Below are 23,169 nucleotides of genomic sequence, written 5' to 3'. Positions count from 1 at the left end.
TGGAGTCACTTTCTCCACCGCTGACTCACAGGCAGGTGAACAAACCAACCAACCTTCAAGGAAGTGTCAAGCCCAATTTGTTTATAGTTACAGTGTCCCCATGGCGCCTGGATGCCCCTGTCCGCTCCTGAAGGTAAGATGTGTTTTCAGGGAGGCAGTTCATCAGAATGACCAAAGTTTAAAGGAATTCTTTTAATCCAAAGGTTGATCTTTCCCCCGCATCCTTTGAGTTGCACCCCCAAACACACAGAGACTGATGGGAAAATGTGCTGTAAATAATCAAAATGTGCGAAAACGAGGACTTGTTTCCAAGTCAAATTTCATTTTCATTCTTCAGGGTTAGATCCTGTCTCGTTTCACCTTTCGCCCCGTTCTCACCCTTTCAGGTTAAATGGAAGTTGGCACCGTATCAAGGACCGAACTGTGACTCTCATCCAGGCCACGCGGTCAGCAGGCAGTTGTCTTTGCTCATAGCACTGACATTATTATAGAAACATGCCTGAGCGGCTGGAGCTCTGATGTACTGCTGTTACAGAGCCTGTGCCCGAGACCCTCCGTGACTGCTGTCTGCCAGGCCACACATTTTGTGCTGCACAGGTGAGATGAAGGGGCGTAGGACGGAATTCCTTTCTAGTTGGGATGAAATAAAAAAGTTAAAAAGCATGCTAAGTTTTAAGTAGTGTATCAAGGCCCTGAAGTGGATAGGCCTCTAAGTCATGCACCTTAATTGGCAAATGAACTATCCTGAAAATAATTGCTATTAGAGTATACGGTTGAGAGTCAGTACTTCAGTACGAATTTTCCAGATGATTTGGGAAGTGAAATTTGAGCTGGGTTCAATAGGAAGGTGAGTGGCAGCTTTTAGACTAGGCAGAACTGGGCCGAACTCAGGCAGTGGGCAAGCACCTGGTGTTTCGTAAAGAAAGTAAAACAGAAGTTTAGTGAGAAGGTGGTTAGGGATAAAAAGGAAATGGGGGCTGTCAGATTGTGGAGGCCTTCACATTTGCAACAGAAGCATTTGGATGTCTAATTTCTGGGTAATGCAGAGCCACTGAAAGCTTATTAACATGCAACAGTGAGGGCCACAGAGTTTGCAATCAAACCTAGTATAAGAATGAAACAGAGGATTTTCAATTATTCAATTTAATCACGGATGGGAATTTGATTGGTCCCAAGCGTGGACGCTCAAGGCCAATTTGCCAGGCTTCCTTCCAACCTGGCAGGCACAGGAGAGGAGCAGCTGCGACACAGTGGCTGGTCTGTGGTTTGTGTGCCCGCAGACCTGACTTCTAGTTAGTTTTCAGCTACATGCTTGCTGCTTGGCTTTGGGCGGTTAACTCCTCAGAGTCTCAGTTTTCCCATCTGCAAAATGGAGATACAGTATCTCCAATGGTGGTCACAGTAATGAGAAATGATACGAGTTCCTGGATCATAGCTTATACTCAATGAAAGGTAGCTGGTTTTAGTTTTATTGTCATTATTACCATCCTCAAGCCATCTCACATACAAGCTTGAAAACTGCAGCTGGATTAATTCTGATTTATTAACCCTGTTATTTGCCCAAAAATGCTTATTAAAGCTGTCTGATTGGGGTGCCTGGGTGGCGCAGTCAGTTAAGCATTGGACTCTTGGTTTCGGCTCAGGTCGTGATCTCAGGGTCGTGAGATCCAGCCCCACGTCGTCGGGGATGGGTGCTTAAAGGAGAGTCTGCTAAAGTTTCTCTCTGTCCCTCTCCCTCTGCCCCACCCCCTCCCACCAAAATAAATAAATCTTTTTTAAAAAATGTCTGATTGGCAGGGGGCAGCAAAGTCATCTTCACATCTGAATGTCAACACCTTCCAGCTAGCAGAGTGTGCCCTGTTTGCAAGTGCTCTGCCTCCCCAGAGGAAAGTAGCAGGTGGGAGTCCAGGGTTTCACTGAATCTGGCTCCTCGTTTGTCGATTACCCCTTAATGGCTGAGACTCTGAGAGAGGAGAGCACAGGTGAGGGAGCTTCAGGAGCCAGATTCACTCTCACTCTCACCATGGGGGACCCAGCATGGAATGGTGGAAAGCAACTGAGTGTTGACTCACACAGACCTGGTTTCAAATTCAGACCCTGCAACTTACGAGCTGGGTGTCTCCGTACAAGTTGCTTAGACTCTCGAGCCTCACAAGTTCCATCCGTAAAATAAAAATGATTGTCCTTGGCCGGGTTGTTGTGGAATCAATTGAGCAAATCCTTCCTCCCCTCCTCCCCCCGCCGAAAAGACCATGATCCAGTGTAGCCCGTGAGAGTTGCAAATGAAGGGAGAAATTCTTGCTTCCTTCTTGCCCCCTACTAGGGCCTCAGTTGTAATCTGCTGACTAAAACAGTTTCTCTCCTTCCATCCAAAGGGGGACAGTCAAACCAGGCACTGTGCTTGTCACCCTGGATAAAGCCTTTGAGTGACAACCCAACTGATACAGGACAAGCAGAGTGAAATATTTGATAATGAGGTAAGTCTCCTTTGGTACCACAAGAGAGGTAAGAAGAAGTGAGTGGGTATTAGTGAGAGGTTAAGAGAAGAAAAAGTCTAAAAATGGGAGGAGAAAGTAAAAGAGAACAAATGTAGGGCAATGTTTTAATTAAGTGTTTATTCATTTATTAACTAGAGAACAGATTTTTTTCAGCCAATTACTCTTAGAAAGTCACCATATTATGAGTAATAAACCAGCCATATTCCTTATTCAGGTATCACCATGAAAGGGAAAATTTGAAAGCTAGCTATTTATTCTGGGGGCCTTAAAAGAAAAACTCATTTTCTTACCCAGAATCAGTTGCTGGGAAAAATTATATAAAATTACATTATAATTATAACTATATATAAAAATTTTATATATACACATACATATATAGTATATATATACATGCTACTATATACTACTATATATATATATATATAGTAGCAGGACCTTTCCCTTCTGTTGTTATTCAAATACAGCCCTGTTCTCTGGGCTGACTGAGGAAGAAGTTATAAGGAGGCAGTGAGCAGAGGATGGAGCAAGATGGCGGAGGAGTAGGAGACCTGGATTTCGTCTGGTCTCAGGAATTCAGCTGAATAGGGATCAAACCATTCTGAACACCTACGAACTCAACAAGAGATCGAAGAGGAGAGTAGCAACAACTCTCTGAACAGAGAAGCGACCACTTTCTGGAAGGTAGGACGTGCGAGAAGTGAATCCGAGGCGATATTCGGGAGGATGGACGGCGGGAAAGGGGGCCTCCGCCGGCCGCTTCTGGTAAGTGATAGAGCCGCGGAGCACAAAATCGGAACTTTTAGAAGTCGGCTCCGCTGAGGGACGTCGCTGCAGTGGCTAAGTGGGGGGTGGAACCCTCGTGGGACAGTGTGGTCTCAGGACCCTCGGGGTCACAGAAAGACCAGGGGAGCCTGAGTGCGCCAGAGCTCCCAGGTATCGGAGCGGGGAAGCCGGCTGCAGAGACGGAGCCGAGGCGCGGGCTCTCAGCTCGGGGTTGCCATAGACTGTTATCCGCGCCCAGTTGGGCCACTGCTCCTCCAGCAGGGACCCAACAAGCGGCAGAGCCGGGGAGACTCCCCCTCCTCCCCCAGGAGGAGCGGCGCGGGAACGCACCGCAGGGATCTGCTGGGTTTGGAGACTCCACACGGGGTCAGGTGCCAGAGATAGAAACGCTCGGTCACAGGCCGGGTGAGCACGGGGTGCGGCCAGAGACCGGGAGACGGGAGTGACTGACTGCTTTTCTCTGGGGGCGTACTGAGGAGCGGGGCCCTGAGTTCTTCCCTCCTCCGAGCAGAGAGTGGGAGGCCGCCATTTTCACTGTCGTCCTCCAAAGCTGTACGGAAAGCATGCAGGGAACAAAAGCTCCCAGGAGCAAACCGGAGCAGCTTGCTTAGCCCGGACTGACAAGGGCGGGGCAATTCCGCCTCCGGCAAAGACATCTGGGAACCACGGCAACAGGCCCCTCCCCCAGAAGATCAGCACGAACAGCCAGCAAGCCAAGACCAAGTTTACCGATCCAGGAAAACGGGAGAACTCCAGCGCTAGGGGAATACTGCACATAGAATTCATGGCTTTTTTTACCATGATTCATTAGTTTTTCAAAGTTAATTTTTTAACTGTTTTTTTAATTTCTCTTTTTCCCTTTTTCAACCAACATCAATCCCTTTTTTTAAAAAAACATTTTTTATTTTTCATTTTTACAGTCATATTTTATCCCTTCATAGTAGTTACCCTTATTTTTGGCATATATATGTAAGCTGTTCTCTCTTTAAAATTTTGAGATACAGTTTCTCTAACAGATCAAAATATACCCTAAATCACTAGTGTATGGCTTTGTTCTAGTCTCCTGCCTGATCACATTCTCTCCCTTTTTTTTTTTTTAAATCTTCTTCCATCTTTTTTCAAACAACTTCTTATCGTATCAATTCCTTTTATAAAATCTTTTATAATTTTCATCGTTACAGTCATCTTCCATCCCTTCATTGTATCAACCCTTATTTTGTCCATATATAAGTCTTTCTTCCTTTAAAATTTTAGGAGGCACTTTCTTCTAACAGGCCAAAATATGCACAAAAGCTAGTGTGTGGCATTGATCTATGCACTAGCCTGATCGTATTTGATCATATTCTGTTTTTTTTTTGTTTGTTTTGTTCTATTTTTGTTTGTTTTTATCTTTTTCTTTTTCTTTTTTTTTTTTTTCTCTTCTTTCTTTTGCTTTCTTGTCCCTGGTTTCAGGTCTTTTCTGATTTGTATAGAGTATATTTGCTGGGGACGTTGTTAACCTGTTAGCTTCTATTTTCTCATTCATCTGTTCTCCTCTGGACAAAAAGACAAGACGAAAAAAATCACCTCAGCAAAATGAACAAGAGGTAGTACCGTCTGCCAGGGACCTACTCAATACTGACATTGGTACGATGTCGGATCTAGAGTTCAGAATCATGACTTTAAAGATACTAGCTGGACTTGAAAAAAGCGTGGAAGTTACTAGAGAAACCCTTTATGGAGATATAAAAGAACTAAAATCTAACCAAGTCAAAATCAAAGAGGCTATTAATGAAGTGCAACCAAAAATGGGGGCACTAACTGCTAGGATAAATGAGGCAGAAGAAAGAATCAGCGATATAGAGGACCAAATGATGGAAAATAAAGAGGCTGAGAAAAAGAGAGAGAAACAACTACAGGATCACGAGGGCAGAATTTGAGAGATAAGCGATACGAGAAGACGAAACAACATTAGAATAATTGGGATCCCAGAAGAAGAAGAAAGAGAGAGAGGGGCAGAAGGTATATTGGAGCAAATTATAGCAGAGAACTTCCCTAATGTGGGGAAGGAAACAGGCATCAAAATCCAGGAGGCACAGAGAACGCCTCTCAAAATCAATAAAAATAGGTCAACACCTCGACATCTAATAGTAAAACTTATGAGTCTCAGAGACAAAGAGAAAATCCTGAAAGGAGCTCAGGAGAAGAGATATGTAACCTACAATGGTGGAAATATTAGATTGGCAACAGACCTATCCACAGAGACCTGGCAGGCCAGAAAGGACTGGCATGATATCTTCAGAGCACTAAACAAGAAAAATATGCAGCCAAGAATACTATATGCAGCTAGGCTCTCATTGAAAATTGAAGGAGAGATAAAAAGCTTCCAGGACAAACAAAAAGTAAAGGAATTTGCAAACACGAAACCAGCCCTCCAAGAAATATTGAAAGGGGTCCTCTAAGCAAAGAGAGGGACTAAAAGCAGCACAGATCAGAAAGGAACAGAGACAATATACAGTAACAGTCACCTTACAGGCAATACAATGGCACTAAATTCATATCTTTCAATAGTTACCCTGAATGGAAATGGGCTCAATGCCCCAATCAAAAGACACAGGCTATCAGACTGGGTTAAAAAACAAGACCCATCGATATGCTGTCTGCAAGAGACTCATTTTAGCCCCAAAGACACCCCCACGTTGAAAGTGAAGGGGTGGAAAACCATTTACCATGCTAATGGACACCAAAAGAAAGCTGGGGTGGCAATCCTTATATCAGACAAATTAGATTTTAAAACAAAGACTGTAATAAGAGATGAGGAAGGACACTATATCCTACTTAAAGGGTCTATCCAACAAGAAGATCTAACAATTGTAAAAATCTATGCCCCTAACGTGGGAGCAGCCAATTATATAAGGCAATTAATAACAAAAGCAAAGAAACACATTGACAACAATACAGTAATAGTGGGGGACTTTAACACCCCCCTGACTGAAATGGACAGATCATTTAAGCAAAAGATCAACAAGGAAATAAAGACTTTAAATGAAACACTGGACCAAATGGACTTCACAGACATATTCAGAACATTCCATCCCAAAGCAACGGAATACACATTCTTCTCTAGTGCCCATGGAACATTCTCCAGAATTGATCACATCCTAGGTCTCAAATCAGGTCTCAATGGGTACCAAAAGATTGGGATTATTCCCTGCATATTTTCAGACCACAATGCTTTGAAACTAGAACTCAATCACAAGAGGAAAGTTGGAAAGAACTCAAATACATGGAGGCTAAAGAGCATCCTACTAAAGAATGAATGGGTCAACCAGGAAATTAAAGAAGAATTAAAAAAATTCATGGAAACCAATGAAAATGAAAACACAACTGTTCAAAATCTTTGGGATACAGCAAAGGCAGTCCTGAGAGGAAAGTATATAGCCATACAAGCCTTTCTCAAGAAACAAGAAAGGTCTCAAATACACAACCTAACCCTACACCCAAAGGAGCTGGAGAAAGAACAGCAACTAAAGCCTAAACCCAGCAGGAGAAGAGAAATAATAAAGATCAGAGCAGAAATCAATGAACTAGAAACCAAAAGAACAGTAGAACAGATCCACGAAACTAGGAGCTGGTCCTTTGAAAGAATGAACAAGATTGATAAACCCCTGGCCAGACTTATCAAAAAGAAAAGAGCAATGACCCAAATCAACAAAATCATGAATGAAAGAGGAAAGATCACAACCAACACCAAAGAAATACAAACAATTATAAGAACATATTATGAGCAACTCTATGCCAGCAAATTAGATAACCTGGAAGAAATGGGTGCATTCCTAGAGATGTATCAACTACCAAAACTGAACCAGGAAGAACTAGAAAACCTGAACAGACCTATAACCACTAAGGAAATTGAAGCAGTCATCAAAAATCTCCCAACAAACAAAAGCCCAGGGCCAGATGGCTTCCCAGGGGAATTCTACCAAACATTTCAAGAAGAATTAATACATATTCTCCTGAAACTGTTCCAAAAAATAGAAATGAAAGGAAAACATCCAAACTCATTTTATGAGGCCAGCATTACCTTGATCCCCAAACCAGACAAAGACCGCAACAAAAAGGAGAACTACAGACCAATATCCTTGATGAACATGGATGCAAAAATTCTCACCAAAATACTAGCCAATAGGATCCAACAGTACATTAAAAGGACTATTCACCATGACCCAGTGGGATTTATCCCTGGGCTGCAAGGCTGGTTCAACATCCGCAAATCAATCAACGTGATACAATACGTTAACAAAAGAAAGAACAAGAATCATAGGATCCTCTCAATAGTTGCAGAAAAAGCATTTGACAAAGTACAGCATCCTTTCTTGGTCAAAACTCTTCAGAGTATAGGGATAGAGGGTACCTACCTCAATATCATAAAAGCCATCTATGAAAAACCTACAGCCAATATCATTCTCAATGGGGAAAAGCTGAGAGCTTTTCCCCTAAGGTCAGGAACGTGGCAGGGATGTCCACTCTCACCACTGCTATTCAACATAGTATTAGAAGTCCTAGCCACAGCAATCAGACAACAAAAAGAAATCAAAGGCATCCAAATCGGCAAAGAGGAAGTCAAACTCTCACTCTTTGCAGATGTTATGATAGTGTATGTGGAAAACCCAAAAGACTCCACCCCAAAACTGCTAGAACTCATACAGGAATTCAGTAAAGTGGCAGGATATAAAATCAATGCACAGAAATCGGTGGCATTCCTATACACCAACAACAAGACAGAAGAGAGACAAATCAAGGAGTCGATCCCATTTACAATTGCACCCAAACCATAAGATACCTAGGAATAAATTTAACCAAAGAGGCAAAGGATCTGTACTCAGAAAACTATAAAATACTCAGGAAAGAAATGGAAGAAGACACAAAGAAATGGAAAAACATTCCATGCTCATGGATTGGAGGAACAAACATTGTGAAGATGTCAATGCTACCTAGAGCAATCTACATATTCAATGCAATCCCCATCAAAATACACATCCACTTTTTTCAAAGAAATGGAACAAATAATCCTAAAATTTGTATGGAACCAGAAAAGACCCCGAATAGCCAGAGGAATACTGAAAAAGAAAAGCAAAGCTGGCGGCATCACAATTCCAGACTTCCAGCTCTATTACAAAGCTGTCATCATCAAGACAGTATGGTACTGGCACAAAAACAGACACATAGATCAGTGGAACAGAATCGAGAGCCCAGAAATGGACCCTCAACTCTATGGTCAACTCATCTTTGACAAAGCAGGAAAGAATGTCCAATGGAAAAAAGACAGTCTCTTCAACAAATGGTGCTGGGAAAATTGGACAGCCACCTGCAGAAGAATGAAACTGGACCATTTCCTTACACCACACACAGAAATAGACTCCAAATGGTTGAAAGACCTAAACGTGAGACAGGAGTCCATCAAAATCCTAAAGGTGAACACAGGTAGCAACCTCTTCGACCTCAGCCGCAGCAACTTCTTCCTAGAAACATCGCCAAAGGCAAGGGAAGCAAGGGCAAAAATGAACTATTGGGATTTCATCAAGATGAAAATCTTTTGCACAGCAAAAGAAACAGTCCACAAAACCAAAAGACAACCGACAGAATGGGAGAAAATATTTGCAAACGACATATCAGATAAAGGGCTAGTATCCAAAATCTATAAAGAACTTATCAAACTCAACACCCAAAGAACAAATAATCCAATCAAGAAATGGGCAGAAGACAGGAACAGACATTTTTCCAAAGAAGACATCCAAATGGCCAACAGACACATGAAAAAGTGCTCAGCATCGCTCGGCATCAGGGAAATCCAAATCAAATCCTCAATGAGATACCACCTCACACCTGTCAGAATGGCTAAAATTAACAAGTCAGGAAACGACAGATGTTGGCGGGGATTTGGAGAAAGGGGAACCCTCCTACACTGTTGGTGGGAATGCAAGCTGGTGCAGCCACTCCGGAAAACAGTATGGAGGTTCCTCAAACAGTTGAAATTAGAGCTACCATACGATCCAGCAATTGCACTACTGTTTATTTACCCCAAAGATACAAATGTAGGGATCCGAAGGGGTACGTGCCCCCCAGTGTTTATAGCAGCAATGTCCACAATAGGCAAACTGTGGAAAGAGCCAAGATGTCCATCGACAGATGAATGGATAAAGAAGAGGTGGTATATATACACAATGGAATATTATGCAGCCATCAAAAGAAATGAGATCTTACCATTTGCAACGACGTGGATGGAACTGGAGGGTGTTATGCTGAGTCAAATAAGTCAATCAGAGAAAGACATGTATCATATGACCTCACTGATATGAGGAATTCTTAATCTCAGGAAACAAACTGAGTGTTGCTGAGTGGTGGGGGGTGGGAGGGATGGGGCGGCTGGGTGATAGACATTGGGGAGGGTATGTGCTATTGTGAGCGCTGTGAATTGTGCAAGACTGTTGAATCACATATCTGTACTTCTGAAACAAATAAGGCAAGATATGTTGAGAAAAAAGAAAAAGAAGATAGCAGGAGGGGAAGAATGAAGGGGAGTAAGTCGGAGTGGGAGACGAACCATGAGAGACGATGCACTCTGAAAAACAAAATGAGGGTTCTAGAGGGGAGGAGGGTGGGCATATGGGTTAGCCTGGTGATGGGTATTAAGGAGGGCACGTTTTGGGTGGAGCACTGGGTGTTATGCACAAACAATGAATCATGGAACACTACATCAAGAACTAATGATGTATGGTGATTAACATAACAATAAAAAAATTTTAAAAAATCAAAATAAAAGGAGGCAGTCAGCACAGACTAATGCTTTAATTGGTTATTAATACATGGTCACTGCTATTCTTAGAGATTACTGGTGTTTCGATAGCTACCTCAAAAATAGAGTCCCGATTTCATGGCTGTGTTCTATCACACATAAAACCAGGGACAGTTGATGGGTAAAAAGTTGGACCACAGTGCCATTTCTGGAAAGCCCTAGTTAAATTTGTAATTGCTTTTAAAAGTCATGCTGGGAAGTCTCCTGATAACCCAATCCATCTTGAATATTCATAATTCATCCATTAAGAAACTGCCTTGACTGTAACTCAGTGTCAGGATTGACCGCCCTTCATGCGGTTCACAAAGTAATGGTGGTAGGGTTGGAAATAAATTAGTTAAATGTGTTAGACAAAGGACAAATAATCGAGTCAAGAAATGGGCACAAGACAGGAACAGACATTTCTGCAAAGAAGACATCCAAATGGCCAACAGACACATGAAAATGTGCTCGACATCAACTGGCATCAGGGAAATACAAATCAAAACCTCAATGAGATACCACCTCACACCAGTCAGAAGGGCTAAAATTAACAAGTCAGGAAATGACAGATGTTGGCGGGGATGTGGAGAAAGGGGAACCCTCCTACACTGTTGGTGGGAATGCAAGCTGGTGCAGCCACTCTGGAAAACAGTATGGAGGTTCCTCAAACAGTTGAAAATAGAGCTACCCTACGACCCAGCAATTGCACTACTGGATATTTACCCCAAAGATACAAACCTAGTGATCCGAAGGGGTATGTGCACCCCCGTGTTTATAGCAGCAATGTCCACAATAGCCAAACTATGGAAAGAGCCTAGATGTCCATCGACAGATGAATGGATAAAGAAGATGTATGTGTGTATACACACACACACACACACACACACATATACACACAATGGAATATTATGCAGCCATCAAAAAAGGAAATCTTGCCATTTGCAACGACGTGGATGGAACTAGAGGGTATTATGCTAAGTCAATCAGAGAAAGACAAGTATCATATGATCTCACTGATATGAGGAATTTGAGAAAAAAGAGAGGACCATAGGGGAAGGGAGAGAAAAATGAAACAAGATGAAACCAGAGAGGGAGACGAACCATAAGAGACTCTTAATCTCAGGAAACAAACTGAGGGTTGCTGGAGTGGAGGGGGGTGGGGGGGATGGGGTGGCTGGGTGATGGACACTGGGGAGGGTATGTGCTATGGTGAGCACTGTGAATTGTGTAAGACTGTTGAATCACAGACCTGTACCCCTGAAACAAATAATACATTATATGTTAATAAAAAATTGTGGTTAGAAAATAAATCTAAACATGTGTTTATCATATTTGGGAGGACTTTAGGTATTGTTAAAGGATAAAAAGTATGTAGTTTTAAAGAACTGAAATGGGCAATCCTTTCCTAATTCCACATAATATTTGTTAACTGATAACTCTGATGAACTCTCAGACTGAAAATTCATAGACCACATAATTAATAGGAGTATTTATTATTCATTATGGATGAACTAAGACCCTGGGGAGCTATTCAGTCCCATTTACGGAAGAATAAAATAGTCACCATGCATGAGATCAATACATGATGAGTTGTGAGTGTGGTATTTACAACCTGAGAACCAAGTCTCTGCCATTGCAGAGTCTCCCACTCTGAACTAGGAGCCCCCTAGTTGCTTGTCGAATGCCCACCTGCTGAGTGCTCATGTGGGAAAAATTCTAAACAATGGAAACCATTTGCTTCTGTGGAGTTTCCCTAGTGATACCTGGTTGAGCTTCCTCCTCTATGTGGATGGCGTGGGATGTAACAGAGGGAATCAGGACCAAAGACCATGGAAGATTTGGGAGTTAAAAACAAACACCTGGGTTTGAATCTAGCCACCCTTTCCCAAACACAGCTGGGTCCAAAATAACAGCTGAAAAGTGCTCCTTCCTCAATTTGGCCCCAATCCTGCCCAGACGGAGGACTCCTCTGTTTCCACTAGAAAGAGCCAAGAGCAAAAACTCCATCCATCTGAAAATGCTTGGAAGAATTTCAGGGTCAGGGGAGACAAAAAAAAAAAAAAAAAAAAAAAAAGAAGAGAAAAGAAAAGAAACCACACGGTTGGTCTCACTGATAAGGATTTAAGTGTAAGGATGGAAAATGGCATCCATCAGAGATCACCACCTCTATGCATCCCACGGGGTACCAGATACTTGCTAAGAAACAATCCAGACTCCACCCTGAACCCCCAAATGCCATGAATGTCAGAACATCTGCCCCTGGGGGAGAAGTTCTCTATGAAGCTAAAGAAAAGCCACTGTGCCTCAAATCCAGTGATGAAGGCAATGGGGCTTTAAATGATATAATTGATCACATTTGCATTATATTTAGAAGATAAACTGCTTCCTTGCTTGCTTGCTTGCTTATTTATTTATTTATTTATTTATTTATTTGCCACAACTGGCGTAGCATTTAGTAATTTGGTTGAGGATATGAAGTAACCAGTGGTAATTTATTATCTATTTTATTAAGACACGGTGTTCAAGATGTGTGATATATTTGTTCCTTTATCCAGAAGTGATCTCAATGGTGAAGAGTAGAGCAAAGGAAACCAGCAAAGAAGCCATCTAAGAGATATGTGAGCAACGGAAATACTTGTCACAAATCCCACGCCCTTCCATGCTCTGAGCTCCTGGGAGAGGGCCTGAGGGTACCCCTCAGTAGCTTTACTTCTACATTCAATGTAGCAATAGCAGTTTCCATAGCAAACTGGAAGCCAGTGATTGCAGAGAGAAAACAGATCCTGTTAAGAGTCCTGCAGCTGGACGTGGCCAGAAGTGACAGAGAGCCAACGGTGATAAAGGAAACTGATAAATCAAAATGGCAGGGAAAATAACTCATCAACCCTTTATCAGTATGGGGAAAAGAAAATAGTGGCGCAAAATGCAAGATTTGGTGTTTACATTAATAATGGTCTGATACTAAGGAAATGATACCTGTGCAAGGAAGACAAGCGATGTATTCTGGAAAGTGTTCCCGCAGCAAAGGATAAAGTATTTTCAATTCGGTCATTTTGAACATTCACTCATGGGCAACGCTCATTTCTCAGACTGGTCTGCATAGATAACAAAGGAGAGGTAGAAAACCATAGTTAAAGGAGTGGATATGGTAGCCAGCCTGCCTGGGTTCAAATCCCAACCATAACACCTACTCTCTGTGAAACGCTGGGCAACTCCACCTCTCTGAATCTCAGTTCCTAAACTGTAAAATGGGTGGCAGGGAGGATTTAATGAGTCATATGTGTAAAGCACTAGAAGAGCGCCTGTCACACAGTAAGCACTAGGTAAGTGTTCTCTGGAAAGAAATTCACATTTACTGAGCACTTACTGTGTGCCAGGTACTGAGTATGAGCTATCCTCTTTATCATTTTCTTCTATAAGCTGTTACTATATGAAGTATAGTATAATATCAGAATTTAGTCTTAAATATTCCTCAAGCCAAAGTAACTGATGACAAAGAATGATCAACTCTTAAGACAAGTCAGCAAGGTCTATTACATCTAACATTCACTTAATTGTTTTCTGCTATAGTAAAGTTTTTTCTTAAATTTTCTTAAAATTTTACATCCATTTAGTTTAGCTACTATTCTCTCTGTGAAGCGGCCTCTTAATTTTGCATGTATATTCATCATCTTTTCTGCAATGATTTCAGCTTAGTTACCGTTTTAGACCTCAAGGATCCAATTATCTGGGAATATGAGGCTAGGCATTAAATTCACCTGTGGGTATGCACTGCAACAATTTGCAAGATAAAAACAGTGTTGAAACAAGTTCTGGGTCCCTAATAATGTCAAGAAGAAATATGCAATCATTGCCAAGCAAAAGCCCTGGAAATCTGCCTTTTGAAATAGGCCTACAAAAATCAAACAGGTATAGAATAAAGTGCTGTAAGTAGAAATGTGACATTTTTGAGTATCAAAAAATTTATTTTCAACATCTACAAAATGCCTGACCAGTACTCTTTAAAACTATCAAGGAATGACTGAGAAACTGTCACTAATTAGAGGAGAAACAGGAAGCATGATGACTGAATGTAATGTAGTGTCCTGGACTGGACTGGATCCTGGAACAGAAAAAGTCATTAATAAAAAGCAGATGCAATTTGAATAAGGACTGGAGCTTCATTGATAGTAATGTACGAGTGATAACTTCTTAGTTTTGATAATTGTATGATCACAATATAAAGATGTCAGTAATGGGGAAAATGGGTGAAGGGTACACAGGAACTCTCTGTACCATCTTTACAATTTTTCTGTAAGTTGAAAATTATTCCAAAATAAAATCTTTACTTAATTACTTTCGTGGGGCACTGGGTGGCTCAGTTGGTTAAGCCTCTGCCTTCAGCTTAAGTCATGATCCCAGGTTCCTGGGATCGAGCCCCGAATCTGGCTCCCTGCTAAGTGGGGAGTATGTTCTCCTTCTACCCCTCCCCCTGCTCATATCTCTCTCTCTCTCATGTTCTCTCTCTCTCTCTCAAATAAATAAAAGCTTAGAAAAAATACTTTCACAATAGCAAAATATGGAAAGAGCCCAGATGTCCATCTACAGATGAATGGATAAAGATGTGGTGTGTGTACACACACACACACACACACACACACACACACACACACATGGAATACTACTCAGCCATCAAAAAGAATGAAATCTTGCCATTTGTAACAACGTGGATGGAACTAGAGGATATTATGCTAAGCAAAATGAGTCAGTCAGAGAAAGACAAATACCATATGATTTCACTCATGTGGAATTTAAGAAACAAAACAGGTAAACATAGTGGAGGGAAAGGAAAAAGAAGATAAAAATAGAGAGGGAGGCAAATCATAAGAGATTCTTAACTCTAGGAAACAAACTGAGGGTCGCTGGAGGGGGTGGGGTAGGGTGATGGGGTCACTGAGTGATGGGCATTAAGGAGGGCACTTGATGTAATGAGCACTGCGTGTTGTATGCAACTGATGAATCACTAAATTCCTCCACTGAAACTAATAATACAGAATATGTTAACTAAATTGAATTTAAATAAAAAATTTTTAAAAATATTTTCAGATCCTTGAGAACCTGGGCAGTGGAAATAGCTTGGATCTTAATATCAGAAGGTTGGATTTGAATCTTGCTTCCACCACCATCCCACAGGGTGACTTGAGGCAAGTTGGTTGAATATTTTGAGCCTCAGTATACACACTCATAAAATAGGAAAGAAAATTCCTACTTCACACAGTATTATTGAAAGAGCAAATGAGAACTCATAAACCCATATAAAAGGTGACCACAAATGCAAATATTTCACAAAACCTCTTTGAATTGCAGCTCCAGTCCAACCCTTAAACTATTCAGTGAATCGACACATGACTTTTCTTATTTTACTTTTAAAAAATGACCCATAAATGATCCATGACACCTTCAATACAAAAAAAATAAGAGCCAGATATTAATCTCATTAGAAAGTTTGTATTTTCAGATTTTTCTTTTCAAAAATGGCATTTAGTCTGTTGGATTTGGGGAAAATCTGTTGCATTGATTCTGGTGTGAGTTTCCCTGACTGTATACAGACTTGGACAAGAAATAGCTCAATAAAAATCAGTGGATTTGATGCGTTATTTTGTGGTTATCTGATTCTGATGATGAGCCAGAATCAGGTACAAGGAAATCATCACTGCAGAAGCTTTGAGGAAGTCCTGGGCAGAGAAAACAGGCAGTCAGGAGAACTCCGGTGAAATTTCCCTTCCATTCTCAGGGAGACATGGCTGCAAGTGGTCAAGAGTTAAGGGGAGGGTATGTGCTATGGTGAGCGCTGTGAATTGTGTAAGACTGATGAATCACAGACCTGTACCTCTGAAACAAGCAATACATTATATGTTAATAAAAAAAAGTCAAAAAAAAAGAATACATGAAAGAATTAGCCCTGCCCCTGATCACTCATTGTGAATCACTCCTCAGTCCAGCTAATTACTATTAGCTGTAATAATTTGTAGCTAAAATAATGATAAGTAACTTCCCTAAAGGGGTGTAGCCAAAGTAGTCTGAGGTGGTATTGGAACCTAGAACTGCCTCTTTGCATTTAGCACAGGGATTTGAAGAACAAGTTGATCTCAGCGGGCTGCCGTTTCCAAAGCTGCACAAGATCAAAGCAAGTGACAACCTTCTACCACTCCCCCTCCCTAATACTTTCCATTTGAAAACTCCAATGTCAATGATGACCTTTAGTCAGAGGATCTCAGGAAAGTCAAAAACACAGTGAAGAGTTTCAAAAGTACTTGAGAGTTAAGGAAGTTTAAACATCAAGTGTAAGCCTTCGTTTTCTTCAACGAAGGAAGAAGGCACTAAAGTGGGCACAGGTGAGGGGTGGAAGTGTGAGTCAGGTAAGGGTAGAAACCAGCAGGAAGTAGCACTAATGAGAGAGACAAGAGACAGTAACAAATGGAGGCCCTAGGCCTGAAGGAAGCAGGCTGGGACGTGACCAGAGTCGAGAAAGGTCCCCTCTTCCACTGAGGGCTGGAAAGGAAGAGGGGACAAGGGCAAGCATGGGGACGCCAGAATAGGGCTTTGAAGGGACTTTCAGCAAAGTCACAGGTGAGGTTAACTGGTTCAGTGGAGAGGAGAAAGGGCAGAGTGGAGATTTTGAGTGCATTGCTGAAGGTCTGAAATAACCACTGGGAGGGAACCGAGAGGAAGCTGACCGGAAGCTGCACAGGATGTGAAGATTCAAAAGACCACATGTGTGGAGGCCTCAATCTGCCTTGTGGTAGGGTTTTCTCCTGTATTGCTGAGCACATATGTAAGAAATCAGTAGACAAGGCTATGTTCTCATTGTATTTTGATATTTCTAAAATATATCCATGACTTAAAAAGCTTCAAGAACCTTAAACTAAAATCTGTGCACTTTAACGAGATAATCCCCCATGTGCACAGTGGAGCACTTTTCTGATGAAAGGGCAGCACTGGCACAAATTCTTTACAGGAGTGAAATCTAGAAGATTCTCTATCATGTGTCTTTGGGCTCTAACAATCCTCCTTCTCCATCCCAATTAAAATGCAGCTGATTCCATAATTATATTCCTGTCCAAAACGTGTGTTCCTTTATTAAGAGAATTAATTGAGTTATCTCAGAAGAGAATATTGATCACATTGAGATTTGACTAATAAAAAATTCTTGCCAGAACTTGTCTAAAGTGACCAGAGTCACTAGAGACCTAGTGACCAGAACTAGGTCACTGTCACTCATGAGAAAGCCCTCAGAAACCAAGATGAGAAAGAGGAAAAAAAAGTGCATTCAACATGAGGGTCAAGAAGCCAGGTTCAGGGGTATCCTTCAGGGGAGGAGTCAGTGATTGACAGCCGCCTCTAGAGAAAGTGGAAAATGTGCAGGCCTCACATCATTGGGTAGATTAAGGGGAAACAACCTGTGCAGGCGGAAAAAAACTGTGAAAGAAAGTCTGTACAACTGACTGAGGTGTTGAAACAGATGACTGATTGAAAGAATTTAGAGGGTGGGGGGCGCAGAGTGTTGCTTGTAGCTTCCACTTACGCTCTATGCCTCTAAGTGGTTCCCTGCGTGGACTTTGCAACCACTCACCAGCACGTTGAGTCTCTTTCTTTGATTCTCCATTCACACCAGCTTCTCTCATTTCCACCACATTTTAGCCAGAATAAATGACATCTCCATGCCTGCTCATTAATCCACACAGCCCCGTAAAGGCTGAAAGCATCTTTGAGGTGTTTGCATTTAAATGGGCTAGACGCAGGCAGGGTTTCCCTGCTTCTGATCCCAGAGGACTGAAGAAGAAGAGGCTGGATCATATTTCCCCCCTTCTTTTTTAATTTAGCAAACCTGCTTGGCGACCAGCAAGGAGCTGACAGATTGCATACTGTCATCATTTAATCTTAAGACTAAAATTCAATTTTCCTTTTTCAGGATCAGAATTGGGAACAGGGGGGAATAAACCACCCCGAAGACACAAGGTGACCCGTCTCAGTGGGGTGACCTAGTGCACAAGCCAGCTAATGATGCCCGTCTGTCAGCTGGGCCCCGGGAGCCAGAGCCCGAGGGAGAGGACACCAGCCCTGACAGATGGCGGCGGCTTTGCTGATTATAAAGCTCAGCTGGACCAAGGCTCTATTTCATTCCCAGCACCAAGGTCCCGTCTGAACATGGGCTGTTTACTTAAAACACATTCATTCCTGTTTCTGTTCATCAGATTCTGAGGATAAAAATGAACATGAGCAGCTGTTGGATTTTTGCTGCTAACTATTCAATTCTGCTTTGTGTTAAGGAAACTCACAATCCATTTTACCCCGTAATTATTCTTTATGAGCGAAAAATCAAATCGGAAGTGGCAAAAGAGAATGGACGCTAGGGAAAAAAAATTCAAATAGGCACTGCCTTTGGTTGATGCTCTTTCCCTGCATGGGAAATTCAGACTTTTGTATTATCCCACTAAAAAAAGAAGCAGCACCAAATTCAGCAAGCTGATGTTTTCAAGCACAAAACAATGTCGAACCAGGAGCTCTGCTCTTACTCTGCCTTCTGCCTAAGAGATCTCGGCTTTCCTTCTGGGAGTAATGAAGAAGTGGCTTCAGGACATTATGCCTCCCAAGTCACTGAACTTCAGACCCAGTCACATATAGACATTTAAGACGAGAGGGAGTAAATGCCCAGCGCTGCTATGACAGAAGGGTCCTGAGGAAGAAAAGCAGCGCTTGGAAAAGATCACCACCCTCTGCCACCCGAAACCTCAGGGAGGAAAAATGTTATTCCAGGCGGCAGCTGTGAATTACAACATGTCCAAGAACTTGCACAGGCCCCTTCAGGCCAGGTCTTATGCTATTTGGAAAAGTGACAAGGGGTTATATTTTCACACCCAGCTGTTGCTTTATGACTTCGTAGGCAAGAAGTTGTAGAGGTTTCTCTAGCTCCCCAACGCTGACTTATTTAGAACTCCTGTGGGAAGGAGATCAGGGCTGCACACAGTGGCTGATGGAGGAAGGGCGATGTGGCAGGTGTTCTTAAGCAGACACATATTCTGGAACAAGTTGCGTGAGGTAGGGTATGAGACATAGTCTCATTATCCAAGGCGAGGCTCTGTAATCCTGTTGGCCAGCTGTCTTGGGAGCCTCACAAGGCTGCTCCTTTTTGGCATAGCCTTAGGAAAACGGCCCCTCCATTTTTAATGAATGCAGCAGGAAAGGCATGGGTAGAGAGAGGAGGAAACTGCTCTCTGACTTCTTTTCCTGATTATCATCTAGGACAGGCTTTGGTAAATGACAAATGCTCAACAAAATACTGTGGCTGAGAGAAGAGCCTGCATAGGGAATCTGGAAATTCGTATTTTATTCTCGAGTCTGCCACCAACTGGGTGACTTTGAAAGAGTGACTTGATTGCTCTGGACTTCAATTTTTGCAAGGAATGAATTGCAATAGGTAATGTCCACTGTGCCCTGAGGTCAGTTTGCCTTTTCTGATTCTTTGATTTATCAATAACAAGGTTTGCAACTAGCAGATCAGGAGTTAATAATCCATCTCTGAGCACTATGGATTCATTCAAGAATTAATGGGTCAGGAACCTGTAATTCTGATGACCTATCCAGTTTGGGGAACAACGAACTAGCTCTCCACCACGATGAGATGGTTTCAGATCTCCAGCACCCTTCGCCAGTGCAAGGGCATCTAGAGAGCCAGGATAGTAGAAATTCTACTTTTCTCTCAGCATCAATAGCATGACAGGGACCTAGTCAGCACCATCCAATAGAACATTCCACCATGATGGAAATGTTCAACATCTGTACTGTCCTGTACAGTAGCCACTTCTCATATGTGTTCACTGATCACTTAAATTGCAGGTGATATAACTAGTAACTGAATTTTAAATTTTGTTTCATTTTAATTATTTTAAATTTAAGTAGTCACATGTGGCTGGTAGCTACCAAAATGGACAGCATAAATCCTACTACATTCTGCTGTAATAAACTCACAAGTGGTATGCTGTGGGGAAATGAAAAAACAGACCTTATTCTACTCCCATTTCCACATTTCTGGGTAGTATGGGGCAAGGGACAAGACTCTGTGACTCCATTTCCTTTTCTCTCCAATTAAGACGGTAATACCTACTTCACAGTATTGCTCCGAAGGTTTACTTACGCTGGATACACGAACTGCCTTTGAGAATCATAAAATGCTATCTATAAAAGCAAGGTATAATGGGGATCATTCACTGTTGAAAGAGGATCACTGCAAAACACAATGATGTCTGAGAACACGTGACTAAATTTGAGAAGAGGTTGGTAATACCAGATGGGAGAGATTGAAAATAAAGTGGAAAAACCAAAAAGTAAGGGTTAAAGAAGGTGGAGGAGAAGGGAGGGGATAGAGATGATGGATTTGGGAAAGTCAAGACGTGTGATATAAGGGCGATAGTGAGAAGGCAAAGGCAGACCTGGCTTTTGGGAAGATACTTTGGGGTTGAGAACTCCTGATGACAGGAGCAAAGACCAATGCCCATCCTGAGCTGCACAGACCTAGAAAATCACTGACTGGAATTAGGGTACATTTTCTCCCCTTACATGACGGCCTCAGAGAAAAAAGTCTGGGGGGATTTGAGCAACAGCTACATAGGCCAAGAGAGTTGATGCAGAAGAACATGTTCAACAGTAATGTTCGGGGCAGAAGGGGGTTGACAACACTGGATTGTTTGGGATGAACCCATAAGCCTCTTTATATTTAAAGCAAATCTGGAATAAAAGCATATACTCTAGTAAAGACCAAGAAAGAATTGTTTGATAAAGAGTTGCTGCAACCCTACCGGAATCATAAAATGTGTAGCGTGTTGCAGTGAAGGGTAATGATGTTGGGCTTGGCTTGGCACCATGGCCCCCCTGCTCAGGACAGAAAGAATAATGGGTGAGAGACAACAGGAGTTAAACATCCTAGAGTCCCCTAGCACTTACAAAAGTGCTCAAAGTGGCCATTTGGCATCCATCTCATTGAATTTTTCTGTCTTTTTATCTCAGTCCCTAATAAGCATTACTTCCAGAGAATGCCTGGGTTCAAATCCAAGCACTCCCATGTAATCACTGTGACCCTGGGCTGGAAACAAACTCTCTAAACCACACAACCCTCATCGCGAGAGTGTAATAGTACTTGCCTCAGAGGAGTACATATAGTACTTATGTGCAAACTAGCACAGTCTCTGAGCACTCAGAAACCACTCAAATATGTAAGTAATTTTTATTAAATACTAGATTATGTGTCTCAAACTTCCAAACATATCACTGGGGAAAAAATAGCCTTTAACTGGATCAAATTAAACATTACAACCAGAAACATGGCTTTCTATGAATCAATGCTTTTAGTTTTATTTTTGTAAACATAGTCAATTAAGTGTTGCTTTCATTCATTCATTCAATCAAAAATTTTTCCCCCTCATTTTGAAAATGAGCAGTCTTTTTTTTTAAAGACTTATTTATTTATCTTAGGGGGTGAGGGGCTGAGGGAGAGGGAGAGACTCTCAAGCAGACTCCATGCTGGGTGCAGGGCCGGACATGGGGCTGGATCTCACAGCAACCCCCACACTAAATCATGACTTGAGCCAAAACCAAGAGTCAGAAGCTTGACCAACTGAGCCACCCAGGCACCTGAGGAGGTCATATTTGAATGGAGTGAGGAAGTGAACCATATGAATGCTCTGGGGCAGATAAATGCTGGCCCTCCCTCTGGGAAGGCAGTGTCCCTGAAGCTGAGAGGGCAAGGGAAACAAGAGAGGAAGGAATCTGTGTGTAGAAAAGCCAGGAGCCAGGTCATACAAAACATAGTTTCCAGAGTAAGTAAGGCCTGTGAGTTTTGTTCTAGGTGCTATGAGAAGCTACTGGAGGGATTTGAGCAGGGAAATGTCTCAATCAGATTTACATTTTAAAAGAGGCTCTCAAGCAGTCGTTTAGAGAATAGACTCCAAAAGGTTAAGTGTAGGAACAGGGAGACCAGTGAGGAGGTCAGTGCACAGGCCCAGCTGAGATAGAGTAGAGGCTCAGACCTGCAGTGGAGTTGGTGAGAAAGGATGAGATCACAGGAATATTTTGATGACAAGATTTCCTAATAACTGGATATGGGGCTTGAAAGAAAGAGAAGGATCAAGGATGACTCCAAGGAGATTGGCCTGAGTCACCTTAGGCTGGGGGGCAGAGAGGGAGGAGGGTGGTTGTTGCCGGGGGGGGGGGGGGTGGAGCAGGCTTGACAGGGGTGGGGAGAGCATGAAGCAAGAGCTCTGCGTTTGACATTTTTATTTTAGATGCTTATTAAAAGTTCAAGTGGAAATTGCAAGAGCCGTCCATTGTATGTACTCTCTTGAAAAATAAAGGCTTTGTAGTGGAGGATTTAAAGGGCAGGCAAAAAATGTTCCTAGAAGCTGGGATCAGCAGAGCTGGGGGCTCTGCCTGAAGTGTGATGCATAGGACTCTGTATTACAAAAGGAGAGCAAAGCCTCCAAGACTATTTGCTAAAAAACCAGCTAGACAATGAATAAGGCAGAGAATATGTGTGGCAAAAATTATAGTTTGTCTTATCCCTTTAATGTGAGAATTTGGGAGGAGCGTGTTAGAGAGAGAGTTCTGATGACCTGATAAACTGATGGGGAAATAAACTAAGCATCAGATATCCTGAAGGTAAGAATGGAGAAAGAGCTGTTTGAAAACAAATACCCTCTTGCTGTTTATTGCAAGAAAACAAACTAGACATTCACAGCATGCAGGCTACAGGATTATTTTTCATTTAACACCAAGAAGCACTTCTTGAATTTTTTAAAGTTTTCTCGCTACAAGATCCAAAGATGGCTGTTAAAACTGGGTGTCTTTTGAGAAGGATTAAGTGTATTTCAGTATTTGTTCATTTCTCAATCCAGCAGTTAAGTCTTCAAGACAGATCTGTACTTCAGAGTATAACTTCAGTGGTTTTCAACTGCTAGGAGCTTATTTATCTGGAATGTCAGAGCTACAATTTTTCTTACTCCTTTCCTTTCAGGGATCAGCTTCCCCAAAGGTTAACCG

The 23,169-nt window shown here is 42.1% G+C and overlaps 1 long non-coding RNA gene across 1 annotated transcript; it reads left to right on the top strand.

Annotated features, from left to right (window-relative positions):
* The first annotated feature begins 492 nt into the window (after positions 1-492).
* Positions 493-21,500, top strand: LOC141374167 (uncharacterized). Its single transcript, XR_012380819.1, has 3 exons — positions 493-597; positions 2,376-2,477; positions 18,050-21,500. It is a non-coding gene; the product is annotated as an uncharacterized lncRNA (long non-coding RNA).
* Positions 21,501-23,169: the final 1,669 nt, after the last annotated feature.

Source organism: Callorhinus ursinus, unplaced genomic scaffold, assembly GCF_003265705.2.
Source record: "Callorhinus ursinus isolate GAN/ISIS: 27379988/994484 unplaced genomic scaffold, GSC_fseal_2.0 scaffold14, whole genome shotgun sequence".
Taxonomy (NCBI): Eukaryota; Metazoa; Chordata; class Mammalia; order Carnivora; family Otariidae; genus Callorhinus; species Callorhinus ursinus.
Note: the sequence above shows the minus strand (reverse complement) of the source record. Positions and strands in the feature narration are given on the sequence as shown.